Source organism: Drosophila biarmipes, unplaced genomic scaffold (assembly GCF_025231255.1).
Source record: "Drosophila biarmipes strain raj3 unplaced genomic scaffold, RU_DBia_V1.1 ptg000016l, whole genome shotgun sequence".
Lineage (NCBI taxonomy): Eukaryota > Metazoa > Arthropoda > Insecta > Diptera > Drosophilidae > Drosophila > Drosophila biarmipes.
Window position 1 is genome coordinate 523,530 of NW_026114534.1, and position 14,626 is coordinate 538,155.

General features: G+C 43.1%; 2 non-coding genes and 1 pseudogene across 2 annotated transcripts; all 3 read right to left on the reverse strand.

The window, feature by feature from the left end:
- Positions 1 to 227: 227 nt before the first annotated feature.
- On the reverse strand, positions 228 to 9,697 carry LOC127011969 (large subunit ribosomal RNA; annotated as a pseudogene).
- Positions 9,698 to 10,099: 402 nt separating this feature from the next.
- Positions 10,100 to 10,278, reverse strand: LOC127012012 (5.8S ribosomal RNA). Its single transcript, XR_007765435.1, has one exon. It is a non-coding gene; the product is annotated as a 5.8S ribosomal RNA (ribosomal RNA).
- A 937-nt stretch (positions 10,279 to 11,215) lies between these two features.
- LOC127011888 (small subunit ribosomal RNA) lies at positions 11,216 to 13,210 on the reverse strand. Its single transcript, XR_007765346.1, has one exon. It is a non-coding gene; the product is annotated as a small subunit ribosomal RNA (ribosomal RNA).
- Positions 13,211 to 14,626: the final 1,416 nt, after the last annotated feature.

The following is a 14,626-nucleotide window of genomic DNA, read 5'->3' on the forward strand; positions in this document are numbered from 1 at the left end:
ATAAGATGACGATTCATATTGTTATTATTAGATGGTCGAGTTGTACTTATATTGATATGTTAATCAAATTGGTCTCTTACTTGAAAATCTAGACCTTAGGAATGTAATATATAAAGGATTAAAAATTCGCCACAAAGCCAAGCAAACAATCAATGCATACAAATAGATTGTTGGTTGAACTTTATATAAGAAGTTCAACACAACAAATAAATTATGCAATTTTATTATCGAATCATCAAGCAAAGGATAAGCTTCAGTGGATCGCAGTATGGCAGCTGCTCAACCACTTACAACACCTTGCCTGTTACAAAAGTCGTTTACAATTGATTCTAGGCTTTGTCATTGTATTAAATAATGCTTTTATATGTAACTAGCGCGGCATCAGGTGATCAAAGATCCTCCCAATTTACTATGTTACAAATTACATTGGCATCACATCCATTGTCGTTTAAAAAGTAAATTATAAACTTTAAATGGTTTAGAAGCCATACAATGCAAATTGCCCCTTATTTATCATTGCAGTCCAGCACGGATACGACCTTAGAGGCGTTCAGGCATAATCCAACGGACGTAGCGTCATACCACTGTTCGCTCGAACAAGTATTGTGCCATTGGTCCGTACCTGCGGTTCCTCTCGTACTACGCAGGAATGCTGTCGCAACAACGTTTTGTCATTAGTAGGGTAAAACTAACCTGTCTCACGACGGTCTAAACCCAGCTCACGTTCCCTTGCATGGGTGAACAATCCAACGCTTGGTGAATTTTGCTTCACAATGATAGGAAGAGCCGACATCGAAGGATCAAAAAGCGACGTCGCTATGAACGCTTGGCCGCCACAAGCCAGTTATCCCTATGGTAACTTTTCTGACACCTCTTGTTAAAAACTCTTTAAACCAAAAGGATCGATAGGCCGAGCTTTTGCTGTCCCTGTGTGTACTGAACACCGAGATCAAGTCAGCATTTGCCCTTTTGCTCTATGTGTGGTTTCTGTCCGCACTGAGCTGGCCTTGGGACACCTCCGTTATTATTTGAGAGATGTACCGCCCCAGTCAAACTCCCTACCTGGCAATGTCCTTGAATTGGATCATACCTGAGTAATTGGAGTTATACCAAATTTTCAAATCAAAAATACATAAATGCACCGTTTTATTAAAGAATTTGTTTGCGATTATATAACAAACTCGTGATACTTTGATCAAGAAGCTTGCATCAAAACCCAATACCATAAGATATAATAAATATATCCGTATAATGGCTAGGAAATGATACACGTTCCATTTAATCAAGTAAGTAAGGAAACAATAAGAGTAGTGGTATTTCATTGGCGATACCAAACCGAGGTCTAATATCTCCCACTTATTCTACACCTCTTATGTCTCCTTACACTGCCAGATTAGAGTCAAGCTCAAAAGGGTCTTCTTTCCCCGCTAATTATTCCAAGCCCGTTCCCTTGGCTGTGGTTTCGCTAGATAGTAGATAGGGACAGTGGGAATCGGATCCCTCCGAACTTATTTAACGTGGCGTGTTCCACACTAAAGGGATTACAACCACGGCACTCACATATGCCCACTTTGGAGCATATAGTGCAGCGGGTCTAGGTTAAGCGCCAGACCAACGCCCCGGACTAGAAGCTATAGCTATGTACATAGCAACCACCCCAGTAGCAATTTAAGTACTTGCTTGTCGGGCAAGCACTTCCCCTTGCGTTGGGGCGAGATCTATCTAAAATCTCTACTGTTCTTTGGGTCGCAGCACCCGAGTTGTATAAACGCAACATCCACGTCGAGCCCGGGGACTCTACCCGCGATATAGGTGTCAACCACAGCCACCACGAAACTCCCACAAGGGGGCCGACCTCAATGAGCAGCCTTGGATAACTGCTCAACCCGTGGTACCGAAAATTACAGGCTCGGTGGGCCTCACCCCTTCAGCTCCGACAAGCTCGGATGGGGCAACCATGTCATATTAGTCGCCTCCTACGACAAGCAATGACAGACTGTGGCAGTATTCTTCGCTGCTACCACACGGCAGGGATGAGGACTAAGAGTCCCTCCTCCGGTTGAACGCCTCCTCGGCAAACGCTGTAAGCCTTCTGGTCTTCTCCTGATCCGCTAGTATGCCATCGAATCCAATCCATCTTTCGCCAACTTGCTGCACACCAAGTCCATCGAGGTCTCGCAAATCTTCATAGTTCGGGCAGTCGCATAGAACATGTTGCCAGTCCTCATATGGGTCGCCACATGAGCATGCGGCAGTGCCCGACGCTCTGACACCAAACAGAAATGCGTTTAGCGATCCATGTCCTGTAAGCAAGAATCCGGTACGCATCGTGAATCCAAAGTTAGGATCGCGATAGGCAAATTCGACATCCGGGATGAACTTGTAGGTCACCCGGCCGGATGACTCTACGCTATCCCATCTGTCTTGCCACGCGTGCAGTATGCACTGCTCAGTACGCACCTTCATCTGCCCTCGGCTAAGACTTGTGAGGTCCTCGCCATAACACAGATCGTACTCCTCCAACGGGTATCCACGCTTAAGCTTGTATTTGGCTGCCACTTGCTTGGCGACCAAATCAAGCGGGGGAGCGCCAGCAAGAACCTGCAGTGCCACAGTAGACACTGTTCGGCAAACCGGGAGGCTACCAAGCAGGATGAGCCTCTGGCAAGAAAGAAGTCGCTTCCTGGCCACTACTTCCTGCGTCGTATCGACATACCATATCGGGGCACCAAATAGCACACAGGGTACCATGAGTCCGGCATAGATGGTCCGCTTGGCTCGAGGACTGAATCCCCAGTCTGCTCGAAGCACACGCGCCAATGCTCCAACGACTCCGGTCATTCGCTGCTTGAGCGAGGTGAAGTGCTTGGAGAATTTCAAGCCTTCTTCGACCGTGATGCCAAGATACCGGCAGCTGCTTACATACGGCAAGCTTGCTCCAGCAAGCTTGACCGCTGGGGGCCGACTAAGCACACCCGAAGGATTACGTGCCAAAGGTGGGCGGGCGTTCTCCTTAAGCAGCATTATCACCGTCTTGCTGGTGGAGACGGCAACGCCGACTTCCATCCCCCACGCTTCTACGATGGACATTAGCTGCGCTCCTTTTGTCTCTAGCACGCTTCGGGATTCTCCCTCGACGAGAAGCAGCAGGTCATCCGCGTACGCGCTCAAGGCGCAGTACGACTCAAGGCGTCGGAGCAGAACGTCCATCAGCAAGTCCCATATAAATGGGCCGCTGATTGATCCCTGCGGACAGCCTCTAGTTACGGGAACATTAACTGCCTCGTAACTGCTTCGGATCACTGCGCTTCTGCCTGAGAAAAAGCTCTGCCACAAGCCCATCTCTCGGCATCCCAGTTCGGCTAATCGGCGCAATGCAGCACTCCATTCCACGTTGTCAAAGGCTCCCTTGAAGTCCACGAAAATTCCGAGCACGTATTTCGCCGGGCTGGCATGAACACTGCTCTTAACGTGCATCCAAGCGTCCTCCACACAACGTCCTTGGCGAAATCCGAATTGCCATCTACAGCCTTCCGGAAGAACTTCCCTCACACGATCCACCATAATGGCCTCGAGCACCTTGCCAAAAACCGGCAGCAGGCAAATTCCGCGATATGACGACGGTTCGCACTTGTCCTTGTCGGGTCCCTTGAGCAGTGCCACTACACGTGGACATTTCCACTCTGCGGGGAAGTACCCCGACCGGACGCAGTTTGAATACAGCACCGTCAGATGCTGAGGTATGGCACGCCACACAGCCTTGCAAATCGTCCCGTTGATACCGTCCATGCCAGGCGAGCGCTTGCTCTTCAACCTGGCGACACAAGCATCAACTTCCGAGACATTCAAGGGCGGTGGGATTTCCTCCACGGGGGCAATCGGTGCGTCAGACTCCGCAGCTGGGAAAAAGTTGCGGAGGAGCACTCGCGCACAGTCACTCCAATTGGTGACCAGCTCGCCATTCACGCGGAGGCACCCAATCTCCGTCCGTCTCTTGCGACCTCGGCACATCTTGTAGACGCGCCCCCAGGGATCGTGCGAGTTTTCTCCCACGATGCGTCTCCAGCTGTTCTCCTTGGTCCTCACGATAAGCTTCCTGTAGTCGGCTGTGGCAAGCCTCAGCTCCACTACAGTCAGCTCGGCCACGTCATCATGCTGATGGCGTCTGGCATCCTGAAGACGGCGCCTGAGTCTCCTGACTTGGCGGCGCTTTGCGCAAAGGTCAGCGGTCCACCAACTTACCCTCGTTCTCGGCTGTCCGGGCGTTCTCCTTCCCAACGCAAGGTCGCACACATCGTGCACCATCCTGCGGAGTCTAGACACTTGTTGGTCCAGCGGCAATCCTTGGAAGTCTTCCGGAATCTCGGCTGCCCTATTCACCAATTCCTGTTCGAACAGACGCCAACGTGCATTGGAGAAGTTCCAGGACGGTACCGGAGATAATCTCCCAACGGCATTCGCGGTCGAGGTGCTGGCCACAACGGAAATTACGTTGTGGTCACTCAATTCCCACTCGTCCACTCTCCACTCATATGTGGCTAGCATATGTCCTGCTGAGTTGGCGAATGTCACGTCGATATCGCTGTGCGATCTTATGTTATCGAACGTGTAGCTTTGACTAGGTTGGTTCAAGACCACCGCTCCCTTCGTCAGCATCCACTCGGACAGCAGCTCACCCCGGGAGTAGTTAGTTAGTCCCTCCGGTCGAGGAGGGAGTTTACTAAACCACATGGGGGACGCTGCGTTCGCGTCAAGTCCGAAGATTGCTGGAGTACTGCTGGCCAGCAGCAGGACAGAATCCAAGTACCTTAGGTACGACTGGAGGTTGTAGCTGTATTCATCCGGTTGCGGGTTCGGTCTACCATTTGGTCTGCTATCGAACTGGCAGTATGCGGCGCAAAGGAAGATTGAGCCAAAACTTCCTTTAATGCACACACACACGCCGTAGTTGTTGGTGAGCGGCTCCACTGGCATGCAGATGACATCCTGGTGGCTGACAAAGATGGCTGCCTTCCCTCGCCGATCGACGAAGCTTCGCACTGCATCCGGCAACACGTCTATCCTCTCGTCACCTGCGTAAGGCTCCTGAACCAGTGCGAACAGACTCTTGCTTTCAAGCAACCGGACTCCGAGCTCGATGGTCGCCGCTCGTCCTCGACCACAGTTTGCTTGGATGAACCTAAACATTAATGTCTAGAGTTCACCCTCGCAAGCACTGCCGCATATACGGGACATCCCGGGGACAGCATGTGGTGTCCCGACGGGTAGCCCTTAAACCGGCAGTTCCGGCAGTCCACCGGCTTCTGGCACTCGCGTGCACTGTGGCCAGTTTGTCCGCACTGTCGGCAGACATTCTCCTTATACCGGCAGTCCTTCACCTTGTGGTCGAAACCCACGCACCTGTGGCATGCGTAAGTGCGCACCAACGCCCGGCAGTTGTACGCAAACCAGCCAATGTACGCCTTGCCGCCGTCAAGCACGTCGAGGGCCGTGGTGCTGACTTCCAGCGTCACATTTACAGTGGCGCCATCCGCCTGCGACCACGATTTCTCTAGCCGCACCTGCTTTTTGAAGGCCTCCAGGTCCATTCGGTCTGCGAAGTTGTTTTTAAACAACTCGCTCATAAAATCAGCCGGTGGCGTCGCAGTATCAACATTGCTGACCAGAACTTTTGGAGTCTGGGCTGGGCTTTGCTTCACCTCCAAGCCAGCTTCTGCAAACTTCCTATTTGCCACAACCTTCCTTATTTCCCCGGACGACGGGGTGCGGATAATGGCACCGCCACGCGCCAGTCCTCTGACTTCGTGTAGACGGACTCCTAGTGAAGGAGCAATCTCCTTCCGCACCTTTTCAGCCAGCTGCTGCCCCGAAATATTCGGGTCTGAGCTGTGAACCACAGCCGACCAGGTCTCGCGCGGCTTCCTCGGCATCGGGACCGGCACGGCAGGGGGCATGACAGAGGACACCGGCAGGCTGGGGTACGCAGTGGCATACACCGAGGGCATATGGGCGGCTCCATGTTGGATAGTCGGCGGTGGCGGCGGTGGCGGCGTTGGCAGCGGCGTCCTCTTCATTTGCTTCCACCGGTCCTCCAAAATCGCATTGCGCACCGTGAGCGCCGAGATCAGGGCCTCGTACTTTGCGGCGACTCTGAGTAACTCCCTCGTTGAGCTTCGTCCCAGGCAGGTGGTGAGACGTCCAGCACGATCTCCGACCTAATTTTCGCGATCTCCGCGGAAATTCGGCCGAGGCCACCTCTCACGATCTCCATTGCCTCGAGCTCCTCTACGCATTCTCCTTCTCCGGTGGCAGCGGCGCCAGCAGCGGCGCCAGCTGCGACGCCGACGCAGGCATCAGCAGAGGAGGCAGCGGGGACAGTGCCAGCAGCGGGGACGATGGCAGCAACGGGAGCCGGCGGCGGCGGCATCTCCAGCGATGACAGCGTCTTCTCCACAAGTTGCTTCGGTCCACCACTGCCTCCGTCGATGGCCACATACTTGGCCTGTGAGGCATCCCTCGCAGCTGCACCTCTGCCACGCTTTCCCTTCGACCGACCCTGCCTATCACGGCTAACACTGCCGCTACGACTGCTCGCAGACTCACTGCCCGAGCATCCACCTGCCGTCTCCATCGGAGATGGAGCCATTTTCCTCCTACCACCAAACTTACTCGAGCAAGTACACTTACCCGATACGCAAGTTTAGCCGGTACACACACCCGCTAGAACAGCTGACTGCGAGAGAGAAAGCTCGCTCTCGCCGCTTTTGCTCTCACGAAAGTTCTCGCGGCTGCACTCACCCACGCGCACGTGTGGAAATTTTCCAAAAAGGAAAACGGCGATTTCCACTCTTACCGCTCACTTTTCAAAATTGTTTTTACACAGGCGTCTTCCTTGCACTAAACTGCGAATTTTAGTCCAATTTCGAGCTCTGTACACCCAGAAATAACTTTGAAATGACCGTTTGATTGGGACCACGAGAAAACACACGTCCGTCGTTAATCCATTCATGCGCGTCACTAATTAGATGACGAGGCATTTGGCTACCTTAAGAGAGTCATAGTTACTCCCGCCGTTGACCCGCGCTTACTTGAATTTCTTCACTTTGACATTCAGAGCACTGGGCAGAAATCACATTGTGTCAACACCCGCTAGGGCCATCACAATGCTTTGTTTTAATTAGACAGTCGGATTCCCCAAGTCCGTGCCAGTTCTGAATTGATTGTTAATTGATAATCGTTATAATTAATAAGAACTAATTGGTTTAACCCAATTAGTATTCTTAAAAATTTTAGCAAGAAAGTTCCACAATTGGCTACGTAACTAAACTATCCGGGGAACAAGTAACTAACATAAATGCTAGAAACTCTATTTACCCAGAACGAGCACATAAACCATGTTATTGTTTCCCAATCAAGCCCGACTATCTCAATCTTCAGAGCCAATCCTTATCCCGAAGTTACGGATCTAATTTGCCGACTTCCCTTACCTACATTATTCTATCGACTAGAGACTCTTCACCTTGGAGACCAGCTGCGGATATTGGTACGGCCTGTTGAGAAGTTTGCGTGTCCCCACCATAAATTTTCAAGGTCCGAGGAGAAAATATCGACACAACAGTATATGTCATGCTCTTCTAGCCCATCTACCATATCTCTCTGCGAAAGACTTCCATGGTAGTACGGCTATAAAACAGAAAAGAAAACTCTTCCGATATCTCTCGACGGCTTCTTTATGGTCGTTCCTGTTGCCAGGATGAGCACGAGGCCCATATTTAATAACAAACGGATACTCAACAGGTTACGGAATTGGAACCGTATTCCCTTTCGTTCAAAATTATTCAAGTATATTAATTTAGCTAGATTTTATATAATATATATATTTGTTTGGCATTTGTATTTTACTTGAAAATTTTCGGCTTTCGCCTTGAACTTAGGACCGACTAACTCGTGATCAACCACTGTTCACACGAAACCCTTCTCCACTTCAGTCCTCCAAGGTCTCATTCGATTATTTGCTACTACCACCAAGATCTGTACCAATGGCAGCTCCATGCAGGCTTACGCCAAACACTTCTACGCATACCATTGTACCTTCCTACTCACTAAAGTTTCAAAATTTATATTACAAGTAATATAAATCATCTACTTTAGCGGTAATGTATAGGTATACAACTTAAGCGCCATCCATTTTAAGGGCTAGTTGCTTCGGCAGGTGAGTTGTTACACACTCCTTAGCGGATTTCGACTTCCATGATCACCGTCCTGCTGTTTTAAGCAACCAACGCCTTTCATGGTATCTGCATGAGTTGTTAATTTGGGCACCGTAACATTACGTTTGGTTCATCCCACAGCGCCAGTTCTGCTTACCAAAAGTGGCCCACTGGGCACATTATATCATAACCTTGAACTTCATATCAAGAAAGTTAAGGTTCTTACCCATTTAAAGTTTGAGAATAGGTTAAGATCGTTTCGACCCTAAGGCCTCTAATCATTCGCTTTACCAGATAAGATTATTTTATATAATATTAAAATGCACCAGCTATCCTGAGGGAAACTTCGGAAGGAACCAGCTACTAGATGGTTCGATTGGTCTTTCGCCCCTATACTCAATTCTGACAATCGATTTGCACGTCAGAACTGTTTCGGTCTTCCATCAGGGTTTCCCCTGACTTCAACCTGATCAAGTATAGTTCACCATCTTTCGGGTCACAGCATATATGCTCAAGGTACGTTCCAGTTAGAGGCATAAATAATATAAATATCATTATACATAACTATATAGAACGCCCCGGGATTGTGTTAATTAGCTATAAATAGTTAAAAAACTAATCCCATTATTAGTCAAGTTAATTACGCTATTAGGTTTATATCCCAATAACTTGCACATATGTTAGACTCCTTGGTCCGTGTTTCAAGACGGGTCCCGAAGGTATCCTGAATCTTTCGCATTGTTAATCCTACAAGTGCATATAATAAACACAAAAATCAATGATAATTATGCCATTATATAATTCCGAAAAATTAACGCACTGTATTCATATAAATCTATCAGCACTTTATCAAATTAATAACATTTATTCTGTGTTAAAATGCAAGCAAATTAATTTGAATAAACTATAAGTTATATTTTATGATAAATTTGGTATGCTAATAGATTACAATGTCCTTATATGGAAAAAATGCACACTATTATCATAATATTGTTTAAATATTACAATTCTAATGATGAATTTTCCATAACGGATATTCAGGTTCATCGGGCTTAACCTCTAAGCAGTTTCACGTACTGTTTAACTCTCTATTCAGAGTTCTTTTCAACTTTCCCTCACGGTACTTGTTTACTATCGGTCTCATGGTTATATTTAGTTTTAGATGGAGTTTACCACCCACTTAGTGCTGCACTATCAAGCAACACGACTCTTTGGAAACATCATCTAGTAATCATTAACGTTATACGGGCCTGGCACCCTCTATGGGTAAATGGCCTCATTTAAGAAGGACTTAAATCGTTAATTTCTCATACTAGAATATTGACGCTCCATACACTGCATCTCACATTTGCCATATAGACAAAGTGACTTAGTGCTGAACTGATTTCTTTTCGCTCGCCGCTACTAAGAAAATCCTTGTTAGTTTCTTTTCCTCCCCTAATTAATATGCTTAAATTCAGGGGGTAGTCCCATATGAGTTGAGGTTGTGTATAACTTTTATATGCAATTAATTCTTTATATATAATGATAAAACATTTTATTAAATTCGTTATATTAATAATATCTGTATATAAATGGCATTTGTTTGATTTAACGAATCAACGAAGAACAATAATATTGTCAACGGTTTTCTATTTTCTAATCATTAATAAGAGACAATTCTAGATAAATTTTTATGCTAGACATTTCTCAGTATCATTTGATTGAAAAAGAAAATATTTCTCTTCGTTTTTCACATTCAAATTATTTACTAATGTGAGATAATGTTTTTCATATATTTTTTAATATTATGAATAAAATAATTAAATTATTATTATCCAATAATATACCATATGCTTATAAAATTTCATTATAAAATTTGTATAAGCAACTTAATTAGCATAGTCTTACAACCCTCAACCATATGTAGTCCAAGCAGCACTATAAAATTAATTAAAGTACATAACAGCATGGACTGCGATATGCGTTCAAAATGTCGATGTTCATGTGTCCTGCAGTTCACACGATGACGCACAGTTTGCTGCGTTCTTCATCGACCCATGAGCCGAGTGATCCACCGCTTAGAGTTTTATAAATTGGTTTCTTAATTTTGTCAAATATGTTTTTATTGAAAGAAATTAAAAATACACCATTTTACTGGCATATATCAATTCCTTCAATAAATTTATTTTTATACCTAAAACGAATGCTGCGAAATGTCTTAGTTTTATATAACCAATATATATCAAAGTATTTCTTTTTAAATTGCATTTATTGTAAATAAATATATATATATATATATTAATACTTTTTTAGCGATATAAATTGAAATTTATATAAAACATTAACCTGTATAAAACCAGGTACAACATTGTACATTTTAGGTTGTTGCATTATCCAATGTATGCGCATAACTGAGATGAACAATACATATCGCAACGCGTGTATATTATGGTCCATATACACACAGTATTTTAATTGTGTTTATATACAATAATAATTTAATATTATTATTTTAATAATTCGATTTGCTTGTTCGAATTTTTATTTGTTTGTTTTGGCTGCTTATTATTTCTCTCATATGTATTAAATACAATATATAATTTTAATATTTGCATTATTTCGATTTGCTTGTTCGAAATTTCATTTGATCTATATTAGATCATATACATTTTGGCAATTCATATTTTATTTGTATTACTATAATGTATTTATTATAATATAAACAAATATTTTATTAACGGTAAGGATATACAATAATAATTTAATATTATTATTTTAATAATTCGATTTGCTTGTTCGAATTTTTATTTGTTTGCTTTGGCTGCTTATTATTTCTCTCATATGTATTAAATACAATATATAATTTTAATATTTGCATTATTTCGATTTGCTTGTTCGAAATTTCATTTGATCTATAATAGATCTCATATACATTTTGGCAATTCATATTTTATTTGTAATACTATAATGTATTTATTATAATATAAACAAATATTTTATTAACGGTAAGGATATTAAAACATTAATGATCCTTCCGCAGGTTCACCTACGGAAACCTTGTTACGACTTTTACTTCCTCTAAATAATCAAGTTCGGTCAACTTTTGCGAAACAACCGTAACACGCAAGGCGTCACAGTGATCACGTCCGGAGACCTCACTAAATAATTCAATCGGTAGTAGCGACGGGCGGTGTGTACAAAGGGCAGGGACGTAATCAATGCGAGTTAATGACTCACACTTACTGGGAATTCCAAGTTCATGTGAACAGTTTCAGTTCACAATCCCAAGCATGAAAGTGGTTCAGCGGTTTACCCGGACCTCTCGGTCTAGGAAATACACGTTGATACTTTCATTGTAGCGCGCGTGCAGCCCAGGACATCTAAGGGCATCACAGACCTGTTATTGCTCAATCTCATTATTGCTAGACGCAATTTGTCCATTTAAGAAGCTAGTGTCCTTATAATGGGACAAACCAACAGGTACGGCTCCACTTATATAAACACATTCAAACACAATAAACATTTTACTGCCACCATGAATGAAGGCTATATAAGCTTCAACACCATAATCCTGAAGATATCTATTTAATATATTTGAGTCTCGTTCGTTATCGGAATTAACCAGACAAATCACTCCACGAACTAAGAACGGCCATGCACCACCACCCATAGATTCGAGAAAGAGCTATCAATCTGTCTTACACACTTATGTTCGGACCTGGTAAGTTTTCCCGTGTTGAGTCAAATTAAGCCGCAGGCTCCACTCCTGGTGGTGCCCTTCCGTCAATTCCTTTAAGTTTCAGCTTTGCAACCATACTTCCCCCGGAGCCCAAAAGCTTTGGTTTCCCGGGAAGCGACTGAGAGAGCCATAAAAGTAGCTACACCCAATTGCTAGCTGGCATCGTTTATGGTTAGAACTAGGGCGGTATCTGATCGCCTTCGAACCTCTAACTTTCGTTCTTGATTAATGAAAACATCTTTGGCAAATGCTTTCGCTTAAGTTAGTCTTACGACGGTCCAAGAATTTCACCTCTCGCGTCGTAATACTAATGCCCCCAAACTGCTTCTATTAATCATTACCTCTTGATCTGAAAACCAATGAAAGCAGAACAGAGGTCTTATTTCATTATCCCATGCACAGAATATTCAGGCATTTGAAGCCTGCTTTAAGCACTCTAATTTGTTCAAAGTAATTGTACCGGCCCACAATAACACTCGTTTAAGAGCACTAATGCAGGTTTTTAAATAGGAGGAACATATGAAAAAATACAAGTATCTAAGCACATGTAAGAACTCCACCGGTAATACGCTTACATACATAAAGGTATAGTACTAACCACAATTGTAAGTTGTACTACCCGTATGAAGCACAAGTTCAACTACGAACGTTTTAACCGCAACAACTTTAATATACGCTATTGGAGCTGGAATTACCGCGGCTGCTGGCACCAGACTTGCCCTCCAATTGGTCCTTGTTAAAGGATTTAAAGTGTACTCATTCCAATTACAGGGCCTCGGATATGAGTCCTGTATTGTTATTTTTCGTCACTACCTCCCCGAGCTGGGAGTGGGTAATTTACGCGCCTGCTGCCTTCCTTAGATGTGGTAGCCGTTTCTCAGGCTCCCTCTCCGGAATCGAACCCTGATTCCCCGTTACCCGTTGCAACCATGGTAGTCCTAGATACTACCATCAAAAGTTGATAGGGCAGACATTTGAAAGATCTGTCGTCGGTACAAGACCATACGATCTGCATGTTATCTAGAGTTCAACCAATATAACGATCTTGCGATCGCTTGGTTTTAGCCTAATAAAAGCACATGTTCCATAAGGTTCATGTTTTAATTGCATGTATTAGCTCTAGAATTACCACAGTTATCCAAGTAACTGTTAACGATCTAAGGAACCATAACTGATATAATGAGCCTTTTGCGGTTTCACTTTTAATTCGTGTGTACTTAGACATGCATGGCTTAATCTTTGAGACAAGCATATAACTACTGGCAGGATCAACCAGAATAATGTTTTTATTCATATTTCATTCATATTTTTTGAATAGAAATTAGCAATATATATGTTGTTATAGATTTTATTTCTATCGAATACGGCCATTTTTATATAGCATTCGTATACGTTTGTTTTCCAATTTATACTTGTTTCGCCACTAATAATAACAAGTTTTTATTGATGTCAAAAAGAATCATATTCTTTATAAACACAATATTTATTTTTCATATATTTTCTTTATATATGCACATTTCATTCTAAAATATCATTTTTGTTCGACATACATAATATATTGTATCCACACATGTACAATTTTTGTTTAACCAATATAAGATATTGAGTTAATCATTTGTATTTTGACGATAAATTTAAAATTTATCTATATATATCCATATAAGTCTCTGGTAATATATAAAATAGAACCGAGTGTATATATATAATTATTACTACTATATTTATTTCTTAAATAATATATACTTATATATTATTTATATATATACTCTTTATTATATATTATATAATTTCTTAAATAACTCTCTTAATAGCTATTTTTTATTATCAACAATATAAGTTGATATTAATATTGAAAATGTATTCATAATTACATTTTTATATTTCTTTGGTAGACTTTTATGTACTATTATTATTTAATAATACACATATAATATAAATCATGTTAGCCTACCTCCTAAAATTAACGATAAAATTCGGAAACAATTTGTTATTCTATGTACAATAGAAACTTGGCCTTTGTTTCAACGTTATTATCTTTGGGCTTAAAATATTAACCGCGGAGCCAAGTCTCGTATTCAAATAAATGAATAAAGAAACAAATTTGACGGATAATATCTTCTCTACTGACATATGTCAATAGCAGACGGCCGGCCCATTGACCATCCTATAGTAGTTTTTGGACACGCTGTCTCCCATTCGGGTATATTCAATTTACTTTGCCACTCACCCATATAGTGTTCTCTTATATAATAAGACAACGCACTTTTATATTCATTATATGGATATATTGCCTTCCTCATATTTGCCACACCACCTATAGTAGTTTTTGGACACGCTGTCTCCCATTCGGGTATATTCAATTTACTTTGCCACTCACCCATATAGTGTTCTCTTATATAATAAGAAAACGCACTTTTATTTTCATTATATGGATATATTGCCTTCCTCATATTTGCCACACCACCTATAGTAGTTTTTGGACACGCTGTCTCCCATTCGGGTATATTCAATTTACTTTGCCACTCACCCATATAGTGTTCTCTTATATAATAAGAAAACGCACTTTTATTTTCATTATATGGATATATTGCCTTCCTCATATTTGCCACACCACCTATAGTAGTTTTTGGACACGCTGTCTCCCATTCGGGTATATTCAATTCTCTTTGCCACTCACCCTTATAGTATTCTCTTA